The sequence below is a fragment of the Scomber japonicus genome, chromosome 9 (genome assembly GCF_027409825.1).
Source record: "Scomber japonicus isolate fScoJap1 chromosome 9, fScoJap1.pri, whole genome shotgun sequence".
NCBI classification, from domain to species: domain Eukaryota; kingdom Metazoa; phylum Chordata; class Actinopteri; order Scombriformes; family Scombridae; genus Scomber; species Scomber japonicus.
In genome coordinates, this window is record NC_070586.1 from 39,414,539 (window position 1) to 39,426,547 (window position 12,009).

The 12,009-nt window shown below is 39.9% G+C and overlaps 1 protein-coding gene across 1 annotated transcript in view; it reads left to right on the plus strand.

The window, feature by feature from the left end:
• The window catches only part of npdc1b (neural proliferation, differentiation and control, 1b), a 49,425-nt gene that overhangs the window by 162 nt on the left and 37,254 nt on the right, over positions 1 to 12,009 (plus strand). The window lies entirely within an intron of this gene.

A 12,009-nucleotide genomic window follows, 5' to 3' on the forward strand; every position in this document is an offset into this window, starting at 1 on the left:
ACCCTTTCTATAATGCAAGCAACCTCCTCCTCCTCCTCCTCCTCCTCAGAGGAAGATCCCGTACTGTCACTGTTGTGATGCTATATAGACTTGTAGTGTCCTCCTCCTTCCTCTGTAGTGTGCCTGTACTATATACTTTTCTCCAGTGTGTTAATGGCACTAAGATGACCTCATGGTGTGTTTCACAGCATTCATCATATCCTAGAATTAAACACAGGCTATTTGTATCAGTGGTGGTACTCAGCACAGTGAGTTTATAATGAGGTAACATTCCTAACTGTATTATGGTAGTGTGATCTTTTGCTACAATAATAATTCTCATATCTGTATAGATTATTGTTATTATTGCATTTCTTTAGGGTTGCAGTTAATGCTTAATGATATTGTCAGTACATTGATGTGTGTGTGTGTGTGTGTGTGTGTGTGTGTGTGTGTGTGTGTTAATAAAACATCAGATGCCAGCAGCAGTTTCACAGAGCAGCTTCAGACAGGGTCATAATCCAGTCATCAGTTTTGCTTAAATAATGGCTCAAATAATTCATCATTTTTTGCTCATTCTGATAATGAATCAAATAATCATTCAGCTGTAAATCACTCTGATTCTTATTGAGCAAATGATTGTTATCATGCCTTCAACTAAACATTTTATTTGATTAAAAACATCTAAACATTTTTTATGATTATTTTCTTGATTGATCACTAAAGTGATTGGCCTGTGAATTGTCATGAAATAGTGAAACATGTTTGTAGTTTCCTACACAGTAGATAGAGGTGATGTGTTGAAGTAGCCAGAGAGACTCAGTTTAGCATTACGGAGGTTTAACTGTGACAATTATGCAAATCCAGAAGCTGGAATCAGTTAAAAAAAAATAATTATTTCATCTTATCATTTTAAGGAGAAAAAAAATTAAATGTGAATATTTAAAAAAATGTTGTCCTTCATGACAGTAAACTGAATATCTTTGTGTTGAGACCTTTAAGGAAATCATCTTAGACTTTGGGAAAACAGTGAACAATGTTCTTAATTTTCTGATTTGTTTATAAACCAAACAACTAATTGATTAATCAAGAAAATACCCAACAGATTAATAGAGGGTGAAACAAGTTGTCACATCATCATAATCAGATAATTATGTCTGCTCTATATGAAAGTAATTATTATTTATGCAGTGCTGTATAGATGAAGCTGATTAAGATGTGACTGCCAGCCTTCTGTCACTGGCATTAGTGAGAATCCTCAAAGTTCCAGTTAGTAGTCTTAACCTGATGAAAGTATTACAGTACTATACAGGTTAGTATGATCCTATGCTATAGAAACATTACTATTAACTGGCTGAAGTCTAACCCCGTCTATGTGATGGAACATATGACTGCACTCCTACAGCTAAATATACCTACATTTATATTTATAGAACTGGAGATAGAAATAGAAAGCCTTTACTGTCATTGTACAAGAACATACAAAGAGATAAGGAGTGCTACATGTGAAACAGTGCTGATAAAGTATTGCACTTAATATGCTAAATATTGCACATAAGGCTGTAATATAAGGAGATGGACACCTGTTATTGTCTACCTTGGTTAAGACTTTTAGTGACTTTAAGTGATGTTTGGATCTATAGTGTCTATTTGGACCCTATGCAGTGTTATTGTATTTGTATGTAGCCTGTGTGGATTGAAGCCTAACTCAAGGTGATTTTGTTGTGTGTAGTTAAAATTGCCTTTTAATGTTTACGAATATACATAAATTATAGCGATAAAGTAAAAAAACAACATACTGTTCATTTGAAATGATCAGCAGTGTGTGTGTGTGTGTGTGTGTGTGTGTGTGTGTGTGTGTGTGCGCATGGTTTTTCCTCCTCCTGATGTGTGCTGTTGTGTCTGAGTGTACAGCTGAGATCACATTAGGCTGAAAGTCAGGGAAGCAGGATGATTCAGTCCCAGAGAGAAGAATGGAACAAGATGTTTTAGGGTTTGTTTGTGTATCTGTGTGTGTGTTTGGGGGGGGGGGGGGGGGGGGGTCACAGCTTCAGTTATCATAGCAGAGGTGTTGGCTGTGGTCTGGTTGTGCTCAGAAACAAGTTCCTGCTGTCAGAGCTGAAGAGCTCTGTATAAAAACCATTGACGTCACAGTTTATTCTGATATCCACACAAACCCAGCAGATACTTATACCCCTTTTCCACCGAGCTGGAGCCGGTGCTGGTTCGGAGCTAGTGCTAGAGCCAATGCTCAGTTGGTGCTAATCCAAGCACCTCTTACGAACCTGCCCGTGAATCTTCTCCACCCGCAAGGAGCCACGCCATTACTGTATAACGTAGCCAACGCGCGTCTTTAGACCAGCAAAGAGTTGGTGCTCGCTCTGGCACCATTCTGAGGCTCGGGGCTGGAGCTTTGGGCGGTGGAAAAGCAAAGAACCGGTGCTTAGTCAGGCTCTGGCTCCGAACCAGCACCAGCTCCAGCTCAGTGGAAAAGGGGTAATAGTGGTGCTGTGATATCATCTCATCATGACTGCTCATAAACCCAGCAGATACAGTACAGAGTGGTGCTGTGATATCATCCCATCATAAACACAGCTTGTATTCTTGTTTTGTCTCATCCTGCATGAAATTACACACATAGATAGAAAACAAAACAACGTTTTTGACAAAACTACTGATCCACAGCGTCAACATCTTCATTATCAGACCGAGTTTGTTCAGTTGTGATGTTGTCATCAGGTGACCTGAGTATGGAACTTGATCATGTGACAACAGGTGGTTTATACAGTAAGAGGTGTCTGATGCAGTCTTGTCACATTATCCATGAAGGCCGAGAGATGTAGCTTAAAGCTCAGTTTTAGTAGAGCTTTAAGTAATAACATGTTTCTATAAATAAGGGTTGGACTTATATTTTTAGGATGTGTTCGTGTATGGATTCATTTAATGTAGAGACAAAAATAAAAATAGTTCATAGAGAAAGGATCCAGTCCAAGTTGTAGTGTCACACACACACACACACACACACACACACACACACACACCTGTTAGAATATGTGATGGTAAGCTGTGTCCCTGATGGCCGGCCCTCTTCTCTGTGGCTCACTGCACTGTTGCTCTTATCATGATGATATCCTCACCCTCAGCCTGATGAAGCCTTCTCAGCTTCCTCACCTTCAATGCACAAACGCTGATGCTGCACTATCTGTGATGGGGAAGAGATTTGTGCTGTGTGTGTGTGTGTGTGTGTGTGTGTGTCTCAACTGACTTTATAAGCCTAAATTGCGTGTGTTTCCATGTTTGTGTGTGTTCTTATAATGTCCTGATGATTGGTGTTATTTAGGCAAAAGTCAAAGTGATAATAAAAACTCAGGAGGCATTTAATTTTAGAGTGACTCAATGTCAACTTTCTTCCTTTCATTCTTCTGAGAGGTTTCAGCCTCCTCTCACTGTCTGACCCTGACACACTGGAGGACATTTTGGCGGTTAAAATACAGAACAAAGCAACCCTTCATGGATGGATATGTAAGTAAAACTGCATTGCTTTGCAAAGTAAAAGATAAGGTCACTCGATAAATGAACATGAATTTTGTTGAACCGCTTGAGTGCAGGAAAGGATAACCCAGAGATCCCACCGGGTGTGTGTATGCCACGTTCCAGCTCTGATGCAGTTTGCTCCATCCACCCCCCTGACATCCTAGCCCACTGGGAACATTTCAGAAGCTCAGCCTATCAACTTTTAAATTAAAGGCCCATAAAAGACAAAAACGATATGTTTAAAGTTTCTAACCAACCACCTTTCCTCAAAAGGTCCGCCATTGTTATTTACTTCTTTGTGTCTCATTAGAGCTACGTATCGAGTAGTGACAGCAACACTGCCCCCTTATGGTTTCCGGTGGTACTGCTCCGTTTGGTCCGTATCCGTAAGCTTTATGGAAACGTGCAGAAATACGGACGAAATGAACGCGAAGCACGGACAGAAGGCTCCATACGTATCAGGCGGGGAGTTCTGGTTCTCTGAAATGAGGCCAACATGGAAGTAATTTAGAGCTGCATTCTATCAAAAGGCCACCAGGGGGCGACCGTTTTGTGTTCAAAAGGACTTCCGTCTCTGGAGAATTCACCAACTTCTCACTTGATTTCTAACCTCAGTAAACGTTTTCAAAATGTGTTTATGGTCTCAATCTCTAGTTTAAAGCCTTCTTCAATGCAGTATGATGTTCATTTGGGACATTTTGGCCTCCCTGATTTTATATGTGACGATAAAGCAGGGTATGCATTAGGGCGTGGCTACGTCGTGATTGACAGGTTGATTGACCAATGTCCTCGAGATCCAGCCCTCGCAACCTATCGTAACCTCCCCGCTCCGCCGTTGGCTTCGCCCATACTTCGGCCTCATGCCCATATAAGTAGAATCCGTGTTTTTATTTTTCCCAGCATGCACCTGAAATTTTCTGCACAGTCTGTATTTTATTTTGAAAACTGACCAAATGCTTTAAGCTGTTTCTGTACAAAATACCAAGTACATATTTTTAGCTAGATGCTTCTGGAACACCCCATGGCATGCCTAGAATGGTCGTGATGGGTTCATACCTATGTTCCCTTATTTCTAAGTAAATTTCCTCCCTGAGGTCTACATTCCCACAGGATAGGTATGGCCATTCCCTAATGCACATAACGTCTTGTTGTCCCCCTTAACTGTATGTCTTAAAACAACAGTCTGATGCCCATATATACATTCAAACTGTTGTCTGTAATAATTCCCCATACCACTAAAAGATCCATGCATTTCAAAATAAGAGATAATAATTTATTCCAAAGTTTATCTGAAGCTACTCTACAACACAGTTATATCAAGTGTGTCAAATTCACTGACATTGTAGTACATGTAGTTTAATTCTCTGTGTTACACTGTTGAGCTGCAGTGGGGGGGATTGTAACAAAAAGAGAATTTGTTGGTCAAAGGAGTGAGTGTTGTTGAAATTCATTGAAGCAGCATTTATAGGAGGAGGTTTGAGCCTCTGGCTTGGCTGTGCTCCCTGATGAGTTGAAAGCAGGCTTCCACTCAGCCTGTTAAAACCCACATAACCTGATAATGGCCTGTGCTGTGTGAGAGAGGCTCTGCTGCAGACACAGTGTGCTGCTGCTCTGCAGGGCTCAACAACATGAGGATGCTCTGTTTAGCAGAGTCTCTTCTCACAGGGAACTTTTGGCTCGAGGTCACCGTCTCAGATGAAGTGTCAAGTTCTGCATAATATTTCTAGTTAATACTCTCATATTCTATTTGAGTTTCCTGATTCGTAGTCATCAGGGCTTACGAGTCTGACCGGCCTATCAGAAGAATCACCATATCATATTATTTAACATTGTTCTACATTCAATTTCACTTAATATACACAAATCAAATCATTCCATCAGTACGACATCCAGCAGTAACACCAGACCTGACATTACACCTTACACCTATGACATGACATTACATTGTATGTAATTATCAGTGAGAGCAAACTTTATACTGTGCACAAATTGCAAGTAGTCACATCAAAAAATCTCATGTTTAGACTCAATGTCGGCAAACTCTGTACAATATATTGACTATCAGTAGGGGTGTGATGATACACTCAGCTCATGAGAGGAGACACGATATTGGTTTCATGAGATCGAGACGAGATTTTAAATATAAGAAAACTTCAATGAGGAAATAAATGACTGTTCTTTTATTTGAAATTCACAAAATGGAAATTGAATTGAAATGTTTTAACTAATCATCTTGTAATGAATCTAGGCATGGGCCGGTTACCGGTTTCAAGGTATACCACGGTATGAAAAAGTCACGGTTTCAAAACCACTAAAATGTTCCGTCATATCGTTCCTGCGGTATGAGCAGGTTTTTTGAATGTGACGTCTCACAGACCCGGCCCTAACCAATGTGGCGCCCTAGGCAAGATTTTAGGTGGCGCCCCCCTCGCATCGAAGTAAATTCCACTGCTGGTGTACATACTCACAAGAAACTGAATAGCTTTATCTTGGACATTCTTTTATTTAAAGAAAGCAATTGCCCAATCAAAATACTTAGAACAAATTAGAAAGAAATACAAAAAAATATGATATGAATATATGAAATATAATATAAATAGCTTACATAAAGTATAAGATTTAAATACCCACAAAATAAAAAGTGTAAACAAGTGACATGCTGCTGCATCACTTCTGGGTGGTGCTGCTGAGGTGGAGGCAACAGGAGGAGCGCTTGATGCTGTAGGTGGCCCAAGATTTGCAGGGGTGGGACTGAGAAACCTCAACAGTGCATCTGAAGAGAGAAGGGGAGTATGTGACACCAGTCTAATAATAAATATGATATGATACATAGGCTAACATGATTTCAAGAATAAAATGAAATGAAATAATATAAATGAAAAATCTAAGAGATACATGCATGATGTTCACTATACTGTACATGTATAATATACAATGTACTTTTTCTGATATGCACATTATATAAGATTCAATTTTATTGTCATTACAACAAAATGCTGATTAGCAGAATGCAAAGAAGTAGTAAACTGCAGTATAATATAGAATGTGGGAATGATAAGTTATGCTATAACATGAATTATGTGCACTTTAACACTGATGTAAAGTTTAACACTATAAACACACTTTAGACAATATGAACAGTAACACAACATACAGCTACTGTAGGCTTACAACTATAATAAAAGGGTGGAAAAGGAATAGCATTTTGATTGACTATTACAAGCTAAGAAAACCTTAGCTAACCAGATGTTAATAAAAATGCTGAATAGATCTAATATTTACACATTACCCTGAGGAAACCCAGCGAGCACAAACCCTAATTTCAACGTTTGATTTCCGGTTAAAAACAGGTTGATATGAGGTCTGAACGTCTTTTCAACCGTCTAAAAACAGTTACAACATGAACGTGTCACAAAACACACATTTGTTTGCTTTCAGTTAATAATTAGCTCAGTTGTATCTCTCTACAGAGATTGTATTGATTATTTTTGACGCGTTTTCTATAAATGAGAGGAGGTGAAATGACGTCTAAACAAAACATAATTTCAAAGCATTTAATGTTGAATAAAATATCATAAATATGAAACTATATAGGTTATGTCTTTACACTAAAGCTGGGACTTTTCTATACAGCATTTCCCGGTGAAATATGTTTTCTATGTGAAAGTTGAATAAATGTCTCCATATAGCCGGTAAAAAACTTTCACTTTTCAACCAATTTTCAACGTCTTTTCACCGGTTACCATAGATACACGTCTTTTAGACGTCTTGCTGGGAAGTAAGGTGGGAGTAGTTACATTACTATTATCCATCCAATACTTAGGCCCTTCCATAACATTAACTGGATGGTTATGCTAATGGTTAACGACATTATCGTCGTTCTGCAACACACAAATAATGTCATGACATCATCTTTATTGTAACATTACCTCTGTCTTTGTCTCGTTTTTCCTCCTCTTCTTTTCTTTTTTTCCTCCCCTGGGCACCAGACAGTTTGGGACGTTATGACATATTGTTGTCGAGCTTGCCTTGGGGTCACGTTAAAAAATGACCATCCTCCCCCAGGTAGCAGGTACAGTCTAATTAGTGGGGGGGGGGGGGGGGCGTCTTAGGAAAGTAACGTGTCATCATTATTATTATTAGTATTCCTATTTAACAGGCTTTGCTATGCAGTTAAATTAATGTGGGCTTATTATCTTCATATTAAGACATGATACCAAGTAGTTTTAAGAATAGTGGAAGTTACATTTTTTTTCTTCCCCCGTTTGTGGCGCCCCCTGGATGGACGGCGCCCTTAGCATTTGCCTATACTGCCTATGCCACGGGCCGGCCCTGACGTCTCATCAGAGAGAAAGTGGAGGTCTCTCAGGTCGTGTGCAGCTGCAGCTTAAAGTAGTCCTCCTCCGGCTCACCTCCGGTTGCTGTTACAAGCAGGTAGCTCTGCAGGCTGTATGTTGGCTGAAGGAGGCGAGCCCCCCAAACCCCCCCCCCCCCCGTTTAAAAGGACCAAGTCGGCTGTATTTATACTTCGGCTACCGTAAAAAGACAGACGGCCACGGCTCGGAGGAGGAAGACGGTCCCAACGTGTAAAACATGCTTGCGGACAGTAGCAGCGCGAGGAGGCAATACATCCAATATGATGATGAACAAGTCTCCAAAAACTGTTGAGATTCAGTTTTAAGCTCCTGCTGCATTTATTTATTTATATTTATCTTCGAAGTACTTTTACTTTTTTCAATTATTTATGTTCTGATCTTGAGCCACAGGTTCAGTGATTGCATTTATTTGCATTTTGTGTTGTTTTTTTTTTCTCAACAAATAATTTATTTATGTCATGACTTGAGTTGCAGGTTTAGCCTCAGTTAAAGGACTGCACTTATTTTTTTAAATTATATTCATTTAGAAAGAATTTGGTTATTTCTTATTATTTATTTTAAATACATATTTACTAATGTTCGATCATGTTCTATATATGTTTAAAAATAAAAGACCGTTCAATGGAATTTTTTTCTCTTTTTTTTTTGGTTTTAAATACAGACATTTCAAAATATCACGTTTTATAGCTGTAATCATAATACCGTGAAACCGTGATATTTTTACCTAAGGTTGTCATACCGTCAGAATCTCATACCAGCCCACGCCTAAATGAATCACTTCATTTCTACTTTCTAAATATATAATTATAGCTTCGTGAGACAAAATTCACTTCGACGAGAAATATTGTTGCGTTTTCATCTCGCGAGATCACGTGCCACAAGATCTCATCACACCCCTAGCTACAGTATCAGTCTTTCTCAATACAGAGTATGCCAAGTTTGGATTTGCCTGCTTGAGGAGTCAAACTTGTCAAATTGGAGGAGGACATGGTACGACTGTCTGCTATTGGAACAGCAGTGTTTATGCATTTATATTCATGGATATGAGTTGAACTGTGGTGATATCTGTACATATGGAGCCATAAATTTCACTTTACATTCAGACAAACATATTTGGCAGCTACAACTGCTACCAACTTTTATGGATTGCATTTAAGGAACAATAATATATGAACATCTCTGTCTGATGATCTTGGTGACCTCTCATCTTCTTTGGGGCATTGTGGCTCAGAAGGTAGAGTGGTCATCCACCAATTGGAAGATCGGCGGGTTGATTCCCGCCTCCTCCAGTCCACATGCCGATGTGTCCTTGGGCAAGATACTTAACCCCAAATTGCTCCGATGGCTGTGCCAACGGTGTGTGAATGTCTTAGTTCTCTCTGATAAGCAGGTTGGCACCCTGTGTGGTAGCTCCTGTCATCAGTGTATGAATGTGTGTGAATGGGTGAATGTGACATCTACTTAAAATTAATGTAGAACAAACATGCTAAGTTCACATAATGTTCACCCTATATGTCCACTTATCTCTGAGTTAACGGGGTACAATATGCCAATCATCCACTGGCAAGCATAGAGGCTCAAATACCTGTCACCTGCACCCGAAACGCTCTGCTGATGCTTTGTATACCGCCAAACCATCTCAAATAGACCTGCCCAAGTGTGTGATGTTAGGGTTAGTTTTTCTATGTTGTCTTCTAACCACAAAGTCAGTTTTGACCTGTGACTTTGTGGTCAGAAGACAGACTGGAATACTTAAATTATACTGATATCAATGTGGCTACAGAGTCGACAACGGGCAATATTCATTTTTATGCAGACAATTTTGTGTCACCAAAAGAGACAGAATTGTTTACCCAATGTATGAGTAGCCAGCTTGAGTTACAAATGACACAAAATGTACTTCATCGGCTGTAAAAGGAGGCCACGAGACAACAGAATGGCATTACTGAACAGCATTTTACAACTATGAACTTTAAGAAACTTTGGGATTCAATGAAAACCACTACCAATATGGAAGTAAAGACATATCAAAGACTCATGACCCAACCCAGGAGTTTTCCATCTAGTGCAATAAAGTTTTAGACTGTACCATGGACAACTTGAGCATGAAGCCTAAAGTGGACAGCTACAAGGTGCAGTAACTGTTCAGTCAGATATGCACTGAGAAATCTAAGGGAGCAGTCAGATTTTGGCCTATCTCTTAAAAACCTGTGCTGAAGAACCTAAAGACTCCCGATTGGTTCCACTCTCTCAGTGTTATGTTCAGTGTTCTCACACTATCCCTGCACTGTGAAAAAACTGTTATCACTCCAAACCATCATGGTGCACATAAGAATAAATGATGTTGCGAAACAGCCTGAAGTTGTCAAAAGAGATCTTATTGATGTGTTGTACACAGTCAGCTCTCTAAATTCTGAGGTGTTTATTAGTGACCCTCTACCATCAACAGATAGTTGGCTTTCAACTGCATGTACTGTACATTAAGTGCACTATTCACCTTTTTCTGGGACTGGACACAGCTTTTTAAGGAAGATGGACTGTGCTTTAAGGTAATATAATTTTCTAAGCTATTTTATTTCCTGCGTCACTCATCTGTTCTGTCTGTCAAGGACAAGAGACAAGAGGAATCAAAACAAGAAGACATAACGCAACACTTTAGAAACTAGACAGAGTTGCCTCTCCACCTCCCTCACCAATAACCACCTTTTGACGATTCACTTTCTTCAACTGTCTTCAAAGTCAATCCATGTCTCCTCCTCAATCCTCTTGGACTCCACTGACCAAATGAAAGAGCTGCTCACTGCTAGGACTAAACGTATCCCCTGTGGTGCTCTCATATTCTCTCCCCTAAACACCTAACTGTCCAATACTGGCTCTAAGTCCTCAGCCCACTATGGCACCCACCACCTCCCCCCTTCCTCCCCAGCCTTATTAAAGCACAGCATGTCCAGTTGTCTGTGTATTAAATACTGCAAACTCTAACTGATATCTGTGTCCAGGATACAAGGCTAATGGCACTCATGACCTTTCGGGGGACAATCTTTCTCAATTCCACTACTTTGCTGAACTGCTGTCTATTATCTGTATTGACTTTGACTGTGTAGTTATTGTTGGTGATTTTAACATCCATGCTGACAATCTCCGGGACAGAAGGACTAAATAACTGTGTTGAGTTCTTGATAACTACTGTATGGACTGACTTAGCATGTAATGGAGCCCACAGACAACAAAGGGCACAACTGAACTTCATCATCTCCAAGTGTCTGAACATTCCTACAGTTGTAGTGACAGATGTTCTCTCTGATCATACAGGTGTTTTCAGGTGCACACAAATGTTCAAACAGAGGAACACACAGAATGTTATATCACTGAAAACACCAGTGAAATATTTATTCAGGCTTTCTCTTCCAGAGCTGCCCTCTCTTTGGTGTCAGTCATTGAGCTTGGAGATCATTTCCGTTCTAAAGCGACATACATTATGTTATTGATGGCATTGCACCCACTAAGGTAAAGGTGGCGGTGGAGGTAAGAAAAGATCTCCATGGAAAAATGCTGAACGCAGTTCATCTTCAGGTTCATTATGACATCTAGGAAGAGAGACATTGTATTTATAATATGGAACTGAGAATTGTAAGGTAGTCCTTTTTTTTTTTTTTTTTTTTTTTTGCCTTTAATGTTCAGGACAGTGGAGAGAGACAGGAAACAGGAGGCAGAGAGAGGGGGAATGACACGCAGGATAAGACCGCTCGGCTCGGGATTCGAACCGGGGTCGCCTGCAACGAGGACTGTAGCCTCAACACATGGGGCGGGTGCGCTACCCGCTGAGCTATGCTCAACCAGGTAGTCCTTTTTTGACATCATCACTAAAAACAATAATGCACCTGCCTTGTTTGCTATTTTTAATAAACCATCCTGTGTCAGTAAGACATAAATTTGCCTCCTTCTTCACTGAAAAAATTCAGAATATAGACAAGCAGTCAGTGTCTTCATATCAGGTACAGAACATATGTTGTCCCTGGGTCCACCTAAAATCAATTCAAATACAATGACACAATTTTGGTCAACCAGTCTGGTCAGCCATAAAAAGCTGGAGGAAATTGCAACATCTGAAATCCTCCTC